The following is a 21,600-nucleotide window of genomic DNA, read 5'->3' on the forward strand; positions in this document are numbered from 1 at the left end:
ACAAGCATGTGTAGTGGTAGTGCAGAATTTGAATATGGTTTTTTAAATAATCTGTACATGTACCACGGGACTGGCCACTGGCCAGGGTCCCCCTGGTGTGCATACATGACTTTTTAAAAATATCAAGCATCTCAGAAAGGAAGGCAAGAGATGTCTTGGGTATGGGTGTCATAGTTCAGCAGTAAATCATATGCTGTTCATGATGAAAATCCACTTACATCCCCTATTCCTTCCTCCAGTTCAAGAGAACTGGAAATTTCCCATGTAGTTCAGAGGGCATCCCTGTTCTTGCCCCATCTATTTTCCTCTGCAAGTACCAAGGGCAGTGGGGGTCGGTGGGAGAATGGTTCACCATCACTTTCTACCACCAGAATCAGAAGGGAGTGAGCTTCACACTGCAACTAGCCTGAAATTATGGGACAATTATGGGGCAATCAAAATCCCTAGCAAGTGATCATGAGTTTATAACTCCTGCTTTTGTGTCTAAAATCCAGAATCCTTACCCTCCAAGGTGTTGTCACCTCACTATGGTCAAGGGTATAAAGCAAGGATAGGGAACCTTCATGGCACTCCAGATATTGTTAGACTCCAACTCCCATCAGCCCCAGGCAGCATACTCAGTGGCCAGGAATGGTGGGGATTGTAGTCCAAAAAAACCATCTGGAGGGTTGATTGTTTCCCCACACCTGCCATAAAGTGTGCATACAGGGAGTTCAGTAGAGATGGACATGCAGCCAACTAGGGAACACAACTAGGGAAGTACCAGCAGGGTTAGGACAGGCAAGGCAGCCCTGTGAGTGCTCCCTATCTGGCCAAGTTGGTCCCCTTCTGGACCTATCAAGGGATGTGCCTGCCTGAATTGTAGCTGCAGAAATGGCACACATGCAATGGGGCGAATGAATTGGCGAGAGCACAGGGTGAAGCAAATTGCTGTGTTGGGAGTCAAGACTGCCAAGTGCATTTGGGGGCAATGGGGTGAAGGATCAGCAGGACACTCTGAGTGGGGCCCTCCCTTGCACAGTTCATAATCTCCATTCCTCTTCACTGTTCCACGCTGTTTCGATATTGGTAACCCACTCACCAAGTGGTATGAGGTTTTATACTATGGTTTACTTTGGTCTTCTGAATTAAGGAAACTGTTGTTGGTGGTGATTTGTTGTTGTTGTTTCTTCATGCCACACATTGTAATGCCATGGTAAATAGTGGGGATTTATCAAGCACTGAAGTTTTCCCACATTTGTTGTTGTTGTTTAGTCGTTTAGTCATGTCCGACTCTTCGTGACCCCAGGGACCAGAGCACGCCAGGCACTCCTGTCTTCATGTGGTAAATGTCTGCATTCACCCCATGGCCAGGTACAGCCCTGGCCTGAGTCTTTAATTATCCTTTTGATGCTCCTATTTCTCATCTGCAGTGCTCTTCTGCTTTTCATTTGCTTGCAACCATAGTGTCTTAAGCAGGAGTGGGGGGGGAGGAGGACGCCCTGGGTGTCACCACGGGGGGGGGGGTGACAATGGCGGGTGGCACTCACTGCAGGGCCTGCAGTGTGCCCGAGCCACGCGTCTCTCCTGGGGGTGACGTGGTGGCTTAGGCGCCCGCAGCCTCCGCGCTGCCCCAAATGGTCCACCTGCCGCCTCCCCCTCAGTTGTAGGGTGGCTGAGTGGGAGGAGGCAGGCAGACTCTTCAGAGGCCCTGCGGAGTGTCCTGCCCTGGCTCGCACCGCGAGGCACAAGGCACGGCGCCGCCCCACGCTGGTCTTAAGGACTGCTACTTTGCTGTGTGCCACAATTATCATTACTACTGAAGGGACCCCCTCAGATCTGCTAAGGAAGTGATTCAGGAAGAAGCATCAGGAACACCAGACAAAAATGATGGCCACAGTAATCTACTATGGATGGCAGAATGGGCTCAGGACCAGCTCCTCACTTGCATATCACCAGCTACTCCTCCCAATCTTACAGCTCACATCAGTAGGAATGGTTACATCACTTCATTTCCAGTTCTATGCCACTTTTGCACAGGATCATTCATAAGCCTGTTCTGCCCCATTTCTGCATTAATCTGCAAACTTTCTTAAATACAAAATCCACACCAACCCCCCCATAATTAAATATACATTTTAAAACTTTATTTGAATGCTTTTTCTCATAAGATACAGAATTATAAATCTGTTTTCTCTCAAAGTATGCATTTTCAAATGTATTTCACCCTAAAATCTTTACTATTTATTTATTTATTTATTTATATTTATTAAATGGTTATCCCACCCTTCGCTCTCCCAGTGGGTGGCAAACACTTCAGGGATTAAACAATGCAATTAAAAATAAAATAAACATATTTACAACAATTAAAAACAAGTAGGCTTTTTGAGCTGAGAACTACACCATAAAATTCAAAGAGCGAACTCTGCAGGATAACTATGTGTTCAGATCTTCATGATAGCCTAGGAGAAGGCAGATCAGGTCAGCTCACACCAGAATTCAGACAGAACAAATCCCTCGAGCATCTCTACCCACCCAGTTCACTCACACCCTCATACCACTCTCCCATATACAGCTCTCCATAAATTAAATTTGTCTCTATTATTTATTTATTTTTTGTTTCTAGATAGTTGGGTGCCTGCCTTTCATTGTATCCCTCGTTTCAGGTGTTTTGTCTCCAATCACAGCTCATTTGAGCAGCACAAACAAAATCACCCTGTTGCATTCCAAAATAATTAACATGAAATTAACTATCCACACCTCCTGACTCCATGCAAATCATTACTGTGGATTAAACCCCCCAGTTTGCCCAGACACACAATACAGAAAGGGGGGGTCCCTCCATGGCTAGTGATCACAGGGGTGGACGAGTTAAATGGTAGGGCAAGCAAACCTTACCAAGTGTTTTTGAGTCAACGTCCTTTTATGGCTTCTGTTTCTTATTCCAGAGCCCAGCGGCTGAAAGGCATGTTCCCCTTCATTTCATAAGGAAAGCAAGGAAGGGAGTGGGGAGAGGCAAGCCAAGAAGACACAGGGTTGGCCCTACCAGAGTGAGGCAGCTGCCATAAGCAGGCAGCAGATTTTGCGGTGTTATGAAAAGGCAGCAATGTGATAATGATGCTGCTGATACCTTTTCTGCCAGGTAGAGGGAAATTCCCTTTTGCGATTTTCTGTCTCAGGGATCAAACTACCGTACTTTTCTGTGTATAAGACTAGGGTTTTTTTTTACTTTAAAATAAGGTTAAAAATCTGGGGGGGGGGACACCTTATACACAGATAGTGCAAATGCCTATTTCCTAATTTTGGGGTCCCCAAAAGTTGGGGTTGTCTTATACATGGGGGGCGTCTTATACACAGAAAAATATGGTACCTTGCCCAGCCTTTGATGGCATGGGGTGAGGGGAGGCACCATTTGCTGCTCTGCTTCAGGAAGCAAAATGTCTTGGCAGGCTGGACCTTAGAGCATCAGAAAAAAATCTGAGAGATGATATGCATGTCTCTGTGTGAGAAGGATGCCCAGAGAAGGGATAGCCAGGGTGTCGGCAATGGTGGGACTGATGAGCACATTAACATTGGGGGTGTGGTGTGGGGTAGAGAGATGTGAAAGAAAACAAGGCTCTGCTGCATCTTTAATACTTGTGTATAGAACAGGGAATTTTGGCAGGTTTTGCTTGCCGTGCTGAAATCGTCTCTAGGAGAACCTAGCCCACCATACAAGAATCTTTCCCCACTCTTTCCTCTCTCTGTATCTCTCTCTCTCAGACACGACATCTCTCTTCCTCTCTCCCCCTGTCCCTGTGGTTCGATTCTGGGGGTTTGTAGTTTCTGCCAAGGAGAATTTGACACCAACACATTAGAGAGGAGAGAAAAACAAACAGGGCGAGACCTTCCCACTCCTTTGCCTCTCATCCTTCCCCCTGCAGCCGAGGCAGTGGGAGGGAGGGAGGGCACAGCCTGGCAGCCTCATCAGAAGCTGCAAGTGAAGTAGGGTGAGCTACAAGCCCAGCTCGTTAATAATGGAACCCTTTTAAGGGAGATTATGCCAACTTCACGGCTTTGATCTTTGATTGCCAATTTGCATCTTTAAAGAGTTGGGACCGCTCCAGCCCTGGGCCTGGCCCTTTGTGGTTCTCTCTTGGCTGATGGGTTTGTTCTTGATGCCTAAGCAGGCAGCTAACGGCTGATTAAAACCCTTTCGGCGGTGCTTAAATCAATGAAACAGACATGATAGGACCCGGCATTCCAAGGCAACAGTGACTCCCACAGAAGCGCCTGCAAGCCTAGCTTGGGCAAGCTCTAGGGCAGCTGGCAACCTGTGCAGCATCTGCCTCATATCCAGGAGAATGTGAGCAGGGCCAGCCCTACCATAAGGCAAAGAGAGATGGCACCTGAAGCAGCTGATTCTGGGTGCTCTGAAATGACAACAAATGGCAAGCTATTATTGTTGTTGGATTTTTCCTGCCAGGGAGGGGGGAAGGCACTTGTGGGATTATTTGCTTCAGGTTCAAAAATGACTTGGTCAATATTGGATATTATGCACCTGATCTTGCGGGTGTGGGGAGGGCTCCGCCTCAGGCAGCAAAATGCCTTGGGCCAGCCCAGAATGTGAATGTGGATTCAGGCTCTACTTTAAATATTGTGGTGCAGGTGACGGGGTGACGGGGTGACTGAGCAGTCAAATCTGTATAAAGCAGCCATTGTCACACACTCAAGACTGTTGTTTGCTACTTTATTGTTCAACCTGCTTTGGGAAGCTCTAAAACTGTGTTTAGTCATGAGCTATCTATTGAGCGAAGCAATTAAAATGCAGTTTTCTGGAGCATTCACCACTGACCTTGCCATTCCAACTGTTCACCACACTAAAATAGTTTTGCAATTCAACCATGTGTGCCTTAAATTGAGGGTGGTACTACAGCAAAAAACTGAATATGGAAGTGATCCTCTAGGTCAGGGGTCAGCAACCCGCGGCTCCGGAGCCGCATGTGGCTCTTTTACACCTTTGCTACGGCTCCGGGGTGGATACTAGCAAGGGGAGGAGGCGCATTGTGCGCCCCGACACTCCCTACTGTGGCGGGCGCTGTACTGGCTGTGACGTCACATGGGGGCGGTGCGTGCGTTAGTCACGCACCGTCCCGATGTCACCTTCCCGCCCGCCCGCTACTTTGTAAGGGGCATGTACGCTGGTCACTGCATTGAAAGGGGGCATGTACGCTGGTCACTGTTTTGAAGGGGAGTGAAGAACACACACACACAAAAAGGTAACTTGTTAATTTAACGTTTATTTCTATGAGGAGGAGTAATTCTGAGGGGTCAAACAAAGAAATAATTAAAAAGTGACAAAAAAGTTATTTTTATAATGACGAGTTTTGCGGCTCCCAGTTTTTTTTTCTTCGGAAACGGGTCCAAGTGGCTCTTTTTGTCTTAAAGGTTGCAGACCCCTGCTCTAGGTCAACCTCCTTAATAGCAGTGAGATCTCCTACCCAAACTAGCCTGTTAAGAACGGGTGACAACTTTTCTGCCAGGATTGCCCATGAATATCACTGCAATGAGGCTTAGCTTGTTTCCATCAAGGAACTCGCCTCCCCCTGAGTGCTGCTCATCTTTGGCTAAGGCCAGGATACAATTCATTTTGCAAGGTGTGTGTGTGTGTGTGTGTGTGTGTGTGTGTGTGTGTTTGCTAGCTGATTCACACTTGCAAAGTTTCCTTTTTCTGGAAGTTCTGCAAAGTTTGAAGAATACTGAAACTATTAAATATTATGAATCGTTTTAGATTTGTTTTGTGCTCTTCATTTGTATTAATGCAAACTGTATTTTTAAACATTAAAATAACAACAACAACAACAACAACAACCATTTAAAAATGGTTTTGACCATCCCTAAAGATAGATCAGCCACAGGTAGAACAATAGGGGTGAGGCAGAGCAAATACTACCTGAAAAATACCTCCCCCCATGCACATACACATACACCTTGCATTGCATTGGCCCTTTTTTGTGCTCCCCATCCCACACTCTCCTGCCCTATTTCCAGCGTTGAAGTAAGGATATAAACATTTATTTATCCTATCATTTTATTTATATTCCACTCTTCAGAAAGTGCAAGAGTGGTGTGCATGAAGCTGTTTCCCCTCCTGGCACTAATCAAGTCCCCAACCCACATCAACAGTGTATATACCATCCAATAATAAACAAAACAGAATGTGAACACCCACCACTTTCATTGTCTTTGAAGAAAGATCCATCAGACCCAGAGGAGTCCCCTCCCATTGCTGTTGGTACAGGGCACCAATCTCCCCCTTTGCTGTGTCACAATTTACCCAACCTCCCCATTTTAAAAGCCAATTACCCTACAGCACCTCTCCACCATAACCAAGATGCCACCTACATTTTCACTCTTGGAGAAGGGATAGCAACAACAGAGACCCTTACTGGTCATTTGAATGTTGCATCTGGTCTATAATGCCTTTGGAAATTCATGAAAAATGACTGCTGTTTTCAAACCAGGAAAATAGAAGTGGTAGATGGTAATAGGTCTACGTGTGCCCTATAATGTAGGGGGGCACCCACATATTGTACTGGAGCTGCTGGCATTGAGCAGAGGGAGTGAGGAGGGTAGGCAGAGTGACTTGGATGAGTCTGAAGAGATCAAACATTCAGAGATACCCATCAGCAAACTTTGCTCTGGAATAATCTCCCTTTGGCTAATATTTGCCAAGAGCTGTGGATGAACTGCCAGGAATGTATTTGAATTGCCACCTCAGTGATATAATAATTGACTGCGTTGAGGACAGGGAAAAGGAAGGCTGGAGAGCTGAGGGGCAGAATAAACCCTGGTCTCCACCAAAGGGCAGGTGCCCAAAGTGGGCATTCATCCAAACCACCCCTTTCCCTAGCCTAGAAATTGGTTAAGGGAACAAGGATATTGGGCATATCTACTGTCACCAATGAAGAGTTAAGAATCAGAAACAAAATGAATTTCAATAGAGACAAACGTAAGATTCTAACAGTAAGGTAGAAATAACCAGATACACAAATAAATATAAGATGGGGGACACCTGGATTGCCAGTAGCGCATGTGAAAAGGATCTAGGGGGTCTTAGCAGAGCACAAGCTTAATATGAGTCAACAGTGTGAAGCAGCAGCAAAAAACCATAATGCTATTCTAGGCTGCATCAACAGAAGCATAGTGTTCAAATCAAAAGAAGTAAAAGTATCACTCTATTCTGCCTTGGTCAGCTCACACCTGGAGTACTTTGTCCAGTCTGGGCACCACCATTTAAGAAGGATATTGGCAGGCTGGAGTGTGAACAGAGGAAAGTGACCAAGATGATAAATGGTCTGTAAACCAAGCCTTATGAGAAACAGTTGAGAGTGTTGGGTATGTTTAGCCTGGAGAAGAGGTGATATGATGGCCACTTTGCTGAAGGGCTGTCACATGGAAGATGGAGCAAGCTTGTTTTCTCCTGCTACAGAGGATATGACTCAAGCCAACAGATTTAAATTACAAGAAAGGAGATTCCAAGCAAACACCAGAACTTTCTGACAGTGAGAGTTGTTTGACAGTGGAATGGGCCACCTTGGAAGGTGGTAGACTCTCTTTCACTGGAGGTTTTTAAGCAAAGGTTGAATAGCCATCTGCCAGGGATTCTTTAGCTGTGATTTCTGCATTGCAGGGGTATAGATGACCCTTGGGGTACCTTCCAACTCTACAAACTTATGTTTCTATTACTATGGTGAGCCCTGCCTCACACAATTTCTTTGGCACCCCAGAATGAACTATTGTCCTTAGGTCCTAACATGCTGCATGCTACAATTTGTTGCCTTAGACCAAGGAAGGGGAAACCTGTGGCCCTCCAGATGTTGCTAGACTCCAGTTCCCATCAGTCCCTGCCAGAAAGGTCAAGGATTATGGAAACTGTAGTCCAAGAACATCTGGAGGCCCCCAGGCTTCTCATTCCTGACTTAAGCTCTGGGCTGCTTTGGCTGCTTGCATATCCACTTCCCTTACCCTGTTGCCTGACTCTAGCTTCAGGCTTTGTCCTTCCTTCACTGCCTGTTGTCACTGAGCCACTGAAGCACATTGATTCCTAGACAGCAAATGGAGAGGGAAGATCCTTTCATCATTTGCTGGATGTGTTTCACTGCTATAAGCACTACCCTAGGCAGCCACCTATATGTAATCGTAGGACCAGCTCTTAGATGCGTTTAGGAGCATTCTGAAAGGCATCCACAACAAAATCACTTTAAAGGGCCCCACTCATCTCACCAATGTTGTCTAGAACAAATGTGAGGAACATGTGGTCCTCCAGATGTCACTGTGCTACAACACCCACCACCCCTGAACACTGGCCATGCTCAGCATTGGAGTCCATCAGCAGCTGGACGGCCCCTTTTTCCTCTCCTTTCCTGCATAATAAAATGTTGTTTGGACTGAAGTTGCAATGGTGATTACCATAGCTGTGTGGATGACACATATGTAGGCAAATAATGCTTAAGCACTGGCTGGTGTTCCCAGACACATACATAATGCATGTTGCAGTAGAAAGGTCAATGTGCACACAGCAATCATGTTTGCCCCCTCATACGGACAGCTGCCCTAAGATCCCTAGGTTCTGGAATGCCATTTGCAGGCTGATGCAGGCAGAAGGGATGTAATATACTTCAGACATGCTGCTTTCCAAGTTACACCCACTGACAAAGGTTCATACTGTCTTCCTTGGAGATTGAGGCCTGCTCAAAATGTACTAGCTGGCTTTAGTACAACCAATTAAAAATGTGTGTTTGCACCATGAATTCCAGTTATGAGGGCTTTTAGTCACACGTCTTCTATTTTGCACATTATTTGCAAATTGTGGATATGTGGATTCTCTCTCTCTCTCTCTCTCTCTCTCTCTCACACACACACACACACACACACACACACAATTCTGGCAAATGCGTACTTGCTATATTTGTGCCTAAGTGAAGGGGTCATTTGCACCACTTCTAAACACACTAACCCCTTCCACTCAACCATGATAGTACACATACACACTCACCTTTCTGAGTACAATCACATGATTGACTTGAGTAGTGTGTGTCAGTGTCTCTCTGTGTGTGTTAGGATGGGGTTTGTGCAGAAGCAGCTGGGCCCGTTATCAGGCCAGAGTTAATTAAGGCCATGTCAGGCGATAAGAGAACAGGATGTCGGAGCAGGAACTAGGCAAGCAGGGGGGGAAGGGGGGCTCTGGGCTGAGGGAGGAGGCAATGGTGCCGAGCTGAACTCTCCTAGGGAAACATCCTTGCAATGCTCAGCGCTGAGAGATACGATCGGCACCAGCAGCACCAGAGTGATGGAGAGTCTCCCAGACAACAGAGCAAGTGCACGGCCTTGCTGCTGTCAGGGCCAGCGCGGAGCACTATGTACATCACTGAGGGGTCACAGACAAGCATAAAACTATCCAGTGGGAAATGGGGAGGAGGGAGGGTTAGGAAGCCAGGACCTTTGTTTCTGCCCCAGGCGCACCTACATCTTGTGGGAAACAGCCCCTTATCTTCGGTTCTGCTCCTATTTTAAGCACTGCTCAGGAGAAAGTGGGCCTTTTGCCATGTGAATCTGTGGTCCTCCAACTTGGGCAAGGGGAGAAGAGATACACTGAACTTTCTCCAGTTTCCCCTTACGTCTCTCCATGCCTAGCACTGGTAAGGGGTTAGCGCATAGCTTTGGTCCTATCCAGGGACGCGGACTTATAAAAAATATTGGGGGGCCCCGGGAAAGCTCATGAATAATAAATAAGCTCATGAATATGCAAATGAAGTGGTGCCGCCTCCTCGTGAGCGAATAGGGGAGAGCGTGCTGCGCCTATTAATCAGCTCCAAAGGAAATTGGGTGGAGCTTTTGCTCGGGAGGGAGGGCAGGAGGCATGCAGCCCGCCCCTCCCTGTGCATTTTGGGCTGGGGGAGGGGCGGCGATGGCGCTCTGCTGGAGGGGCGCCGGAGATTATTGGGGGGGCAGAGCCCCCCCGAACGAATTTTTGAGGGGGCTCGGGCCCCCTCAAGCCCCATGGAGTCGGCGCCTATGGTCCTATCTGGAGAGATGGCCCTACCCACAAACTGTCCTCGCAAGGCTTTAAGCAGATGACCCCCAACTTTATCTCTCTGCATGTGAACAGCTGCCTCGGTCCAGGCCTTAACCTCCAACTGCCTCTCTGATATTTCTGCCTGGATGATTCATTGTCATCTCAAACTCAATATTCCCAAGAGAGAATGTCCTATATAACAACTATATGCATTACTAGTGCACATGAAAACAATGCACAGAAAATGGGACAATCAAACAATAAAATATATCATGAAACTGTGCACTACCTTAAAATGTCTGCTGGAACAAGAAAGTTTTAGCCATGCTCCTGAAGTTCAGCAAGGAGGGTGCCTGTCTACTCTCAGTTAGGAGTGAGCTCCACTGGTCTGGGCCCACTACATGGCCTCTGAGTTAGCCTTTCCACAGAGGTGCTCTTGATCATTTTGGATGCCCCTTTCTACTCTATTATAATTAGTTTATAAAGGTTGTAAAAACATAACATGCGTTCCTGCACACACAGATAAGCAGTGCATATATGTATGCAGACATGTAGCAACACTGTGCACAAACACCCCACAAGAACCTCAGATTTTATTTCAATAAGCAAGGAAGCTTCTAGCCCATATGACAGTGGAGATAAGTTTGAAAGTGTGTGTGTATTGCCTAGTGACATTTCAGGAGCCAAAAGGGACAGAGCAAGACCATCATTATTTGGGACGCGGGTGGCGCTGTGGTGTAGACCACCACCACTGAGCCTTGGGCTTGCCGATTGGAAGGTCGGCGGTTTGAATCCCTGCGACGGGGTGAGCTCCTGCTGTTTGGTCCCAGCTCCTGCGAACCTAGCAGTTCGAAAGCATGTCAAAGTGCAAGTAGATAAATAGGTATCGCTCCGATGGGAAGGTAAACAGCGTTTCCATGCACTGTTCCGGTTTCGCCAGAAGCGGCTTAATCATGCTGGCCACATGACCTGGAAAAACTGTCTACGGACAAACATCAGCTCCCTCAGCCAGTAAAGTGAGATGAGCGCCACAACCCCAGAGTCGTTCACGGCTGGACTTAACTGTCAGGGGTCCTTTACCTTTACCTTTTTAAGATCTTCATTTGACAAAGGGATCATCTGCCATATTACTTGCCCTCCTGCACAGCCAGCAGAAAAAGAATTATTCCAAAGAAACAGCTACGATTTGTCTTAATTTGAATAATGCCCCAAACCCCTGCCTGGTTGTGATCCCAATCTCACCCTAGCTTGCAGCCCCTGTGGGTTCTGGGTACTGCATGGACATGATCTCCCCATGGCACTGCGGACAGACCTGTCTGCTTAGTGGCGATGCTGGATAGTTAAGGCCAAAGATTGGGTGCTTTTGGAGTGTTCCTCCACCCACATCCTCATTCCCCCGTCCTCAGTCTCCAAGGGCAGTGGAGCCTCTGCAGAGTCCAATCAGCATTTTGCTGGAGAGACAGAAAATACAAAAGAGTCTTTGCAAATAATTAGTGAGTGTAATTGTAGCTGATCTTTGATTAATGAAGAGGGATTCTCGCCGCCTTAGGAGTCCCAGACGCAGTGCACAAGAGTGTGTGTGGGGGGGGGGGGAGCAAGAGGCCGTCACATGCAGCCTTAATTGTTCTGTTTGGAGATTATTTATCACCCTTGCGCTCCCTGCACAACAGAGCTGGCTATTAGTAGCTCCCAGGCTGTGGACAGACAGGCAAATGGGGAGGAAGGGTGGAAGGGAGAGAGCAGGAAGTCAGGGGCCATGGTGGGGCACAACCACCGCAAAGCTGCTGTCACAGCAGGGATGCTTCCTTTGCTGAGTCTACTTTGACAGCATCCGTGGCCTGGAGAGCCTAGGATGGAGAGGGGATAATGAGCAGTTGCATCAATCAGGGCCCCATTCACATCACTTTGCTGCCACCCCTCTCCCAAGGGCACTGGCAGCTCTTGAGATGGGCCTACCTTCAGTCACAGGGGTCACAAGCCAATACTTAGCTTGACGCCGGTGGACATTCTTCCCATACACCTCTCTGCAGTCCCTCTGCATCACATGCCACCCCATTCCAATGCAATGGGACTGGGAAAGAAGTGCTGAGCTCACTCCGCCCGTCTCCCAGACATAAGCTTAGCCCTAGAAGCTAGTTAGGATTGTAAATCAAGGCTTCCACATCACACACCTAGTCACTTCTTTGAAGACAAGCAGGATTAGCCAAAGTATCCCAACAGCTGATAGATGGAGCTCCTCTTTCCATGTCAGAACACCTATCTGCATTCCCATCTATCTGGCACTGACCCCCACCACTTGTCCACACTTGCATGTCCTGGATATGGGAAACAGAAAAGCTGGAGCTAGGGTTGCCATATTTTGAAAAGCAAAAAAGAGGACCTGTTGGCCGACTTCTACTTTTAACTATGGATTGCTATGACTACCCATGAAAAAGAGGGCGTGTCCTGGGGGGGGGGAAGGACATATGGCAACCCTAATTCCACTATCTATCCCCTTCCCTTGTCAATCCCTGAAAATAAAAAGCTGAGCTAAACTTCCCTAATTGTGCAAGACAAAAAGCCACTAAAAGTGCCTTCACAGGCATGCTTGGTGGGGACGTGGGAGAGGGCCTTCTCGGTGGCTACTCCCAGGTTTTGGAACTCCCTTCATAGAGAAACTAGACTGGCTCCCTCCTTGTTGACCTGCTGGCAAGTGAAGACTTTTTTTATTCCAGCAGGCTTGGAGAACTGACTGCTTTTAAGGAAAGGACTCCTAATAGTGTGCTATGGTGTTTGGCTGGGGTCCCCCGCCCGCCCGCCCATCTGCGTCATAGTAAATAGTTTTTTTTAATGTTGTTTTGGTTTCAAAGATAGTTTAATTATTTTTTAACAAGAACATTTAATATGTTTTTAACTAAATGCATTTTATCTGCATTTGTTAGAATTTTTGTGAGCCACCTTGAGTCCCAGTTTTGTGGGGCTAGGTGGGAATAGAATAGAATAGAACAGAAGCCAAGCCAAGCCAAGCCAAGCCGGGGATTTTCCCCCCAACACGTAAAACTAGTTCCAGTTTAGGGAATGTGGCCTTCATCATAGTTGCAAAAACTGAAATCCTTCTGTGAATTCCAGAGCTCTCCCATCTGCAAAGCAGCACAGAGATCAGTAGTATCAGTTGCAATGACTGAGCTAGGACTGCGCCAAAGCACACAAGAAGAGTGTTACTCCAGTCATATAGTGCCACCCCCAATGCTATGTAAGACTATGTAAGGCAACTAGCGCTTAGGTGGAAAGGAATTTCCCTCCATTGTGGCACCAGCAATAGTTACTCGTAGGATGTGCAGAACCACCAACAGAGAAAATAAGGCAAAAAGTGGATGTGGAAGATCCCAAGTGAAGTTGGGAGGGCGGAGGGGGGGGGAGAGAGAAAACAGATAAGAAGATGGGTACAAGGGAAGCAATTTTCTCGAAGTTCTCTTGACAAGTACTGAAACTGGAGGCTTTTAAGAAAATTAAGTAGCTGGGTGAGATAAGATCAGGCTGCTTTTCATAGATGAGCAACTGATTACAAGATAAGACACAAAGGGCAAGGATCTGTGGTCCATTTTCATCCTGGAGAGAAGTAAACAATGGAGTGTTCAATAGGAACTGAGAAAAAAAGACGGGCATTTAAGCAGAGGGTTGGGCAGGGTTAGGGGATGCCTGCAGTTGATGCTCAAGACCATTTAAGTCTAAAGCAGGCTACTGAGAGGATTCCCCAAAGGATCCCATAAAATTGGGAAAAGATACAATGAAATGGGAGATTAAATTTAATGCCAGCAAGTGCAAAGTGAGGCATCCTGGGAAAAGCAACCCTTATTTTTGGGCTAAGAGTTATGATGTGTAAGGTTGCTCCCACTGAGGAAAGAGATTTAAGGGAGTCCTTGTGGCTAGCTCCCGGAAAACACCAGATCAATGGGCTGCAGTTGTCAAAAGGCAGCCGAGATGTTAGGAGCAATTATGAAAGGGATAAAAAAAGAATAATACAGAAAATAGCTTCAGCACTTTTCTATAAGCCAATGGCATGAGCATACAAGGGGTGCCCATGCACAGCTTTGGTAACCCCTTACCTACGAAAAAAGGAGGAAAGAAAGGTAAGAAGAAAAGACACAGCAAAACTGGAAAAGATTCAGCACACAGACAGGCTGAATCAAAACAGTCAGGGGAGGCAACATTTCCATACCGCAGAAGATGCAATAATAATATTAGGACATCAATTTATAAAGGAGACAAAGACAGAGGATGAAACTGCTACAAGATAACTAACAGAGGAGGCAAAGTAGGGAAAGGAGTACCTTGAAGTGGAACAAGTTTGGCAAGGCTTTGATCTTTCAGACACAATGAGGAAGGAGCAGCTAAGTACCCTTTAACACACATCAATCGGGAATAATAGAAGATAAGTCAAGAGAGGGATGGAGGTGTCACAATGTGTCCCAGTGACCCAGGGAAGCGAGGCTTCCATGCACTTTGGCATTTTCAAGATCCACCAGGTTTCTGAATTTTAGCGTCAAGACATGCATTTTTAAAAAATTCAATACAAGGTGTATATTTCAAGAGGAGCAGCAGTGTTCATAAGTGCCAGCTCATAGGGGCTGAGGGCCCCAAACATACAATATTTGCACCCAAACATACAATATTTGAGGTCCCCCCCCAGTTGATGGGCATTCTTCCTGCAAGAAAGCACCAGGAATACAGCTTCCACCCAGCACTTGCTCACCCTATTCAGCTTTTCTCCCCCTCTGACCCACTGGAGCTCTGTTGGGGCTTAGGGAAGACCGGGCACGAGCCAAGGGGGCTGGATGCGCCGGCTCTCAGTCACAGCTCTTGTAAACACAGGGTTTAATTGTTTGGGGGTTTTTTTAGTAGGTTGTTTTAATGAGCTCTGTTTGAAATGCTGTTTGCACTTCCAAAGTTTTAAACTGTGTATATATATCATGTATATGGTGTATACATTTTGAGGTGGGGCCTCTCACACAAGCACGTGCATAATAGCCATTGGCTGGCCAGCCAGTTGGGAAAAGGAAGCGGTTGCTCTCTGTTGAGACCTTGCAGGGCCCCAAGAAGGTGGCTTCAGAAGGGGGCCGTGATGGCTATTGCTGCTGCTGTATAACATCTGCCTCCACCTCCCTTCGTCTCCTCGGCCCTAAACCATGGGCTTTCCGCATCTGCCAGCCCTGAGGGAGACCTCAGCATGTGTCCTGCCACCAGTGGGAAGTGGAGAGCGAGAGCTGAGCTGCGTCCTCCTCCTCCTGGCCCGTGGCAGAGGCTGAGGGTGAGAGAGCAGCTGCTCGCCAGAGGGTTGGGCTCCACCCCCTGGTTCCTCCCAAAACACAACATGTCGTGCGTCACACATGTGACATCATGCGCGTGACGCCAGCCCCCTCAATCGTTGGCGCCTCTGGCAGTGCTAGTCTTTAAGATGTCATAAGACTCTCACTACATATTTATTAATTATATAAAACATTTCTTAGCCTGCTCTTCATCACCACAGGGAATCCCAGAATGGGGTACAAGACGTAAGATAAAAATATATATAGTAAGGACATACAGTACAATAGACAAGATCAGATGTAGGAAGTGTAATCCTGAGTGGGCAATCACATTTATCTTCCAAGTTGGGATTGCTTTGTGCATCTGATGAAGTGGACTGTAGTCCACAAAAGCTTTTGTCTGGGGTCCTCAATGTGACGCTTGTGGGGAGTATGGCATCCTGATACTACACACACCCCATCAGTGCCCACCAAAGCTCCTTGCCCCTCCCAAACTTTAGGCAGTAAAACCCTGCATGTGGTAAGCTGCAATGCTTGCATAGATAGAACATTCATCACTGAGCGGCACAATTCCACCCTTTCTATTTTAAAATGAGACTTATTTATTTATTTGAGTTGTTGTTGTTGGGTGTGTGTCCCTGTTTTTTCATTTTTATTTTATTCGTTCTGGGGTGTGTGTAGCTGTTCTGCCTGGTTGTTTTGTGAGGGTCTTTGAGCACTGTCAGTTTCTCTACTATGAAATTAGTATTTTGTGGTGCCCACATCTGTTTCTTAGATCTCCAAATGTGCCCCAAGCCCAGAAAGATTGCCCCTCAGCTTATGTCATAATAAATGTGCAAATCTTCTAGGTGCCACAATATTTTTATAATTTTCATAATTCCTGAGATGATGGTAATCAGTTTTCATTTAATTTTTATTCTATTTGAGCAAGAACTCCATTAATCCCAAGAGCTTACACACCTCCCAGATGGTCTAACCAAGCAATGAAATTCCCCCTCTATGTTTTCCATTGCTGTGAAATACTTTGTACAATACAAAAGGCAGCAAACTATGAGATGATGTAAAGAGGCGGCAGTCTTAAAGGAAACAAAAGGCAGGAATTTTCACACACATTTAACTTTAAAAATAAAGAAACCATCCAACCCTATAACCAAAAACAAACAAACTGTGAAGCTCACTTGTGAAGGGAATAACAATTTAAAAACCCAGCGAATGAGTTCCAATTGATACAACACATTCATAGGACAACTAACATTACTGAGAAATGACAGATATTGTTTTTAGGGAGGGAAGGGACAGAGAGAGGGCAGGGATTTGCTCAGAAAGCTTAGATGAGCAACATGGGGATGTCAAGGCTGGGCACTGTTGCAGATGGGACACCTGCTTGAACAGACATGGATCTAAAAGTGATTCTGTTTCTACCCCCCCTTTTTTTGGCGGTATGGGCTCATATCCCTTGCAACTTCCATTCCTATCAGCACTGTGCAGCTCTTCAGCCATGAAAGCCAAGCCATTCACATGCTGGACGGGTCACTGAGCTGCTGTTCAGTTCATTAGGGGATCAGATGAGGTGGGATTACAGGTCAAAACTGGGGAGCTGGGGCAACAATCTCCTTTCCTATCAGACCAGGCTTCTTAATACAACGAGGTCAAATCCCACACTCATTCTGCATAGGTGGGAGAACCTGGGTGGAACTGGAGCAGCTTCCCTGCCCCTTCACTGGTGAGTTTGCTCCATCTTGTTGTTTCCCTTCACCTCGCCTTCTCAGTTCCTTCCAGGAAAGGCTCACATTTAACATAGAGCTTCCAACAGTTTCCACAGCCCTGTTCCCCATCCCTGCCCTGCACACAAATGCTCACTGGAGTAAACTGTGTAACATGTACAAAAGTAAACCTGATTTGTATAATTACACTGCCTCGCCCCCTCCTTTGAGCAGGTAGGATCACAAGAAGGGGGGGGGGAGAGAGAGAGAGAGAGAGAGAGAGAGAGAGAGAGAGAGAGAGAGAGAGAATTTGTGTGGTGGCTAGAATTTTGGATCAGAGAGCCAGTGTGGTGTAGTGGTTAAGAGAGGTGGACTCGTAATCTGGTGAACCGGGTTCGATTCCCCACTCCTCCACATGCAGCTGCTGGGTGACCTTGGGCCAGTCACACTTCTCTGAAGTCTCTCAGCCCCACTCACCTCACAGAGTGTTTGTTGTGGGAGAGGAAGGGAAAGGAGAATGTTAGCCGCTTTGAGACTCCTTCGGGTAGTGATAAAGCGGGATATCAAATCCAAACTCTTCTTCTTCTTCTACAACGGGGAGGTCTAGATTCAAATCCCCACTTAGCCATGAACCTTACTAGGTGACCTTAGAGCAGTCATTCACATTCCCCCTCCCTTCTCTCTCTCTCTCTCTCTCTCTCTCTCTCTCTCTCTCTCTCTCTCTCTCTCTCTCTCTCAGCATAGTGTTCTTGGGAAGATGAACTAGGGGTGAGAGAGACCATGTATTATTCTGAGCTCTTTGCAGGAAAGGTGATATAAAAATGTAATAAATAAATGCATAAATGCATACAACAGAGCATTGCCTGAAGGCAGATACATGATGCAGCCACCTTGCTGAAGCGCAGCAGGCCTAGGTAAATTGTTGACATGGGCCCCCCAATGCAGAACAGAACCATGGACCTCCTTGCAAAAGGTTAAAATGCCCTAGCACAGTTTGACTACAACTCTTACTTATCCTCTCCATTGGCCATGTTGGCTGGGGCTAATTTGAGTTGGGAGTCCAATACCATATGGAGGGCATCACATTAACTATCCCTGCACCAAAGTTTAAGTCAGAATCAAGCCAACCACACTAGCAATTCGTTTTTCTTTTTTCTTTAAAAAACAACAACCTGTACTTGGAAACGCAAATACAAAGCTAATATATTGTCTAATTTGGCCTTCATGGGCCACCTGCTCCCATACCAGCCTGTCCATGTCCTAAAATCTGGCAAAGAGACCCTTGTGTCCAGACTATGGTGGAGGCTCAGCTGACGGGGACTAGAAAAAAGGCCTTCCCTTGTGACTAAACCGAACTTGTGGAACTCTTTGCCCCGGGAGACTCAGCTTTCTGGTTTGGTCACACATTTGCTTCGATTATTTATTTAAATCCATTTATAAACCACGAAATAGTTTACCAAATCTCTAAGCAGTGATTGAACAGATAAAAGAGAGCCTTTGGCTGAATACCTATCTGTTGAACTTCTCTCTCTCTCTCTCTCTCTCTCTCTCTCTCTCTCTCTCTCTCTCTCTCTCTTTCTCTCTCTCTCTCTCTCTCTCTCTCTCTCACACACACACAGTATTTTTAATGTTTGATTTTTATTTGTTGTTAGCTGCTGAGTGGTGCATAGGCACCAAAAGGGCAGGACAGAAATTTCCGTATAAATAAATAACGATAATAATACCTCTCTATCTCATGCCCTCTTTGTTCAGTATTTGCGGCATATGAAGCTTCCTTCAGCTGACTGTAAATGTCACAATCAGGTCATGAAGACACAAAACCATTACTCTGATTCTTGGAGCTGTCTGTATTGCTTCTCTAATCGGTGTTCGAGGGGCAATGTATTAAAAAAGCCTCCCCAGCAGCCTGTGGCCAGGCTCCAGGTATTCATAGAATCATAGAATTACAGGACTGTAGAGCTGGAAGGAACCATAAGGGTTATCTAGTCCAACGCCGTGAAATATAGTAATCTTCTGCCCAACATGTGGCTTGAACCCACGACCCTCAGCCCCAGCCAGCATGGTCAGTGGCTTGGAATGATGAGAACTGTAGTCCCACAACTTCCCTGGAGGGGAAGGCTGTTAAACATATGCACAAATTGCTGCTGGACCTTTTGTTTCCCGGGTACACCCAAGCTGTTGTCCTTTCACAAGACATGATTGCCATTAGGGCCCTGGAAGCATGTAGGAACGTGTTGTGTGCATGTGCTTCTTCCTCTACTGCCCTCTACTGAAGAGGCACTAAATATGGGCTGCCAAAGAGGCAGAGACTCTTGGAGCCCAACACAAGCTCAATGCAGAACGGCAGGGGGACAATCCAGGCCCCCTCCCTCTCTCATTCGCTAGGCCTGACTTGACCTTTTGGCCCTTTGTTATCTCAGTGCTGCACGCGTGTTGGGAGTCTCAGGCGGTCTGCGGTTTAGAAAGGGGGAAACACAGTTTTAAACAATTATTGTTTTTTCCACCTGACTGGCTGCAAACTTGTTAATTTCCCCCCTTTAATGTGTGAAAGCGGAGACGGCAGCTGCATGGAAATGAGTCGCCCTCTTATCCCCAGGCCCTGGCTGGCGTTCAGAGTACGCCGGCCTCTAGCGCAATCAGGGTCTTCTATAAATAAAGCCCAATATCTCATCAATGGCAGAGCAGCCGTGCTTTATAGAGTCGTCTGACATAAAACCGTCCCTCTTTACGGCCCTCAAACCATTTGCGTCATTTAGCGCAGTTCTGTAAACCTTCTGTTCTCCACGCTAAACCGTGTGGAGTGCCTAATGGCAGAGGCACTGTCACACAAACCCTGTTCCAGGGAGCTCGGGAACCCCCGGCGCGTAAATATGGTCGCCTCCCACACATCGTCGACTGGTGGCACCTGGCACCAGAATATACCCTGACTGTACTGCCAGGAAACCCCCGAGCCCAAAGATTCAGCCCACGGTTGCAGCTGGGAACATCTGGCACACATTCAATCCAATACAGATACACTCTCAGAGAACATCTCTCAATGCCCATTCTTCCCCTCCCAAAAAAGTGACACGCAGGCTACTCACTCCTCTCTCCGTCAGGTCATAACTCTGTAAATCCCCCTCCATTTTCCTATTTCTTCTTCACTGTCTCGGCATCTATGAGAGCCTGCGACAGCTTCGTCCATTTATTGCCCTCATGCATTCTGCTAAAAAAAACGGTGGTTCTGTGAAACAGTGGAAGAGGGATGGCTGCTCACACAATTCCTACCGGGCCATTTCCTATGGCTGCTCACACAATTCCTACAGGGCCATTTCCTATGGCTGCTTTTGAGGTGTAATAGTCACAAAAAAATCCCCGGTTTTTTTGAAGTGTGGATTGTAAGCTGCAGATTGCTACTCCTCCTGCAGAACCTATCAACCCTTAGAGCAAATGGGGAACTCGTGGCCTTCCAAAGGTAGTTGGCAATAGACACCACCGGTCACTGGTCAAGGATGATGGGAGCTGGAGTCCAGTAACTTCTGAGGGGCCACAGGTTCCCCATCCTTGCCTAAAAGGACCTTTTCAGTGGTGACACTACCCTAGAGAGAGGCCTGTCTGGGACTTACAATGACATCTTTTCAGCAGTAAACACCTTTTTCTCCACCCAGGCTTTCTAACATATTTTAAAAGATTCCGTATTCTGCGCCTAAATTTTAACTTAAACCTGGTGTTAATTATATTAAGGTGTGCCCACCGCCTCCCGATACAACGAGCATCTCTTTTATTTGGGGCACATTATGGTATCATTATTATCCTAGCTATTGAATAAGTCCCATCAGTCAGTTTTGGATTTAGAGGCAGATCAATGAGGTCATAACAAAATCACGTTACCACTCCCCTCCCACAAGACAAGAACAGGGAACAACAGCTCTTCACAAATACTTCTCCTGACATATATGCAAGCCAACATCACCCGTAAGGTGTGATGGCTTACACCCACCAATATGGGCATGCATATACCAGCACAACACTGATCCCTGGCAAAGGGGCCTTTTATATATTCTAGCAGGTGTATGGCTTTACCCAACAATGCTATGATAAAGTTTGAAAGCCTTACATCACATGTCCGGCGTCAAATTATGTAAGTTTCTCTCATTCTGGGCAGTCAATTTGTGTGACTGATGCCAATCCCTTAAATGTTGATTGCCATTCTTACTTTAAACCAGGGATAGGAAACCCCTAGCCCTCCAGTTGTTGTTGGACTACAACTTCCCAGCATCTCTGACTACTGGCCATGCTGTCTGGCTGGGACTGATGGGAGTTTGAAGGCCACAAGTGGAAATGTAAGTTGCTCACCACTGCTGTAAAACCAAAAGGGAATCTGAGTAATATTCCAAACTACAGAGATACAACTTCATCTTAGTCTACCACAGCCAGTGAAGTCTAACTCTATGGCATAGTTCAAACCATAGTCCTCCCTTCCTTCCTTTCTGTCCATCAGAGATCAAACCTTGGTTTCCAATCCTGGACTGCAGGACAAGTGCGAATGGCATTTGGATGAAAGGACAACTGTGACATGGCACAAACCAAAAAGGGA

General features: G+C 46.7%; 1 protein-coding gene and 1 long non-coding RNA gene across 6 annotated transcripts in view; both read right to left on the reverse strand.

Annotated features, from left to right (window-relative positions):
* The window catches only part of ASIC4 (acid sensing ion channel subunit family member 4), a 208,000-nt gene that overhangs the window by 59,328 nt on the left and 127,072 nt on the right, over positions 1-21,600 (reverse strand). The gene's annotated exons all lie outside the window — the stretch shown is intronic.
* On the reverse strand, positions 3,596-11,478 carry LOC309354313. The gene is made up of 2 exons (XR_014162195.1): positions 11,349-11,478; positions 3,596-3,804 (listed from the first exon to the last, which is right to left on the reverse strand). It is a non-coding gene; the product is annotated as an uncharacterized lncRNA (long non-coding RNA).

The sequence above is a fragment of the Podarcis melisellensis genome (assembly GCF_964234715.1).
Source record: "Podarcis melisellensis genome assembly, chromosome: 1".
NCBI lineage: Eukaryota > Metazoa > Chordata > Lepidosauria > Squamata > Lacertidae > Podarcis > Podarcis melisellensis.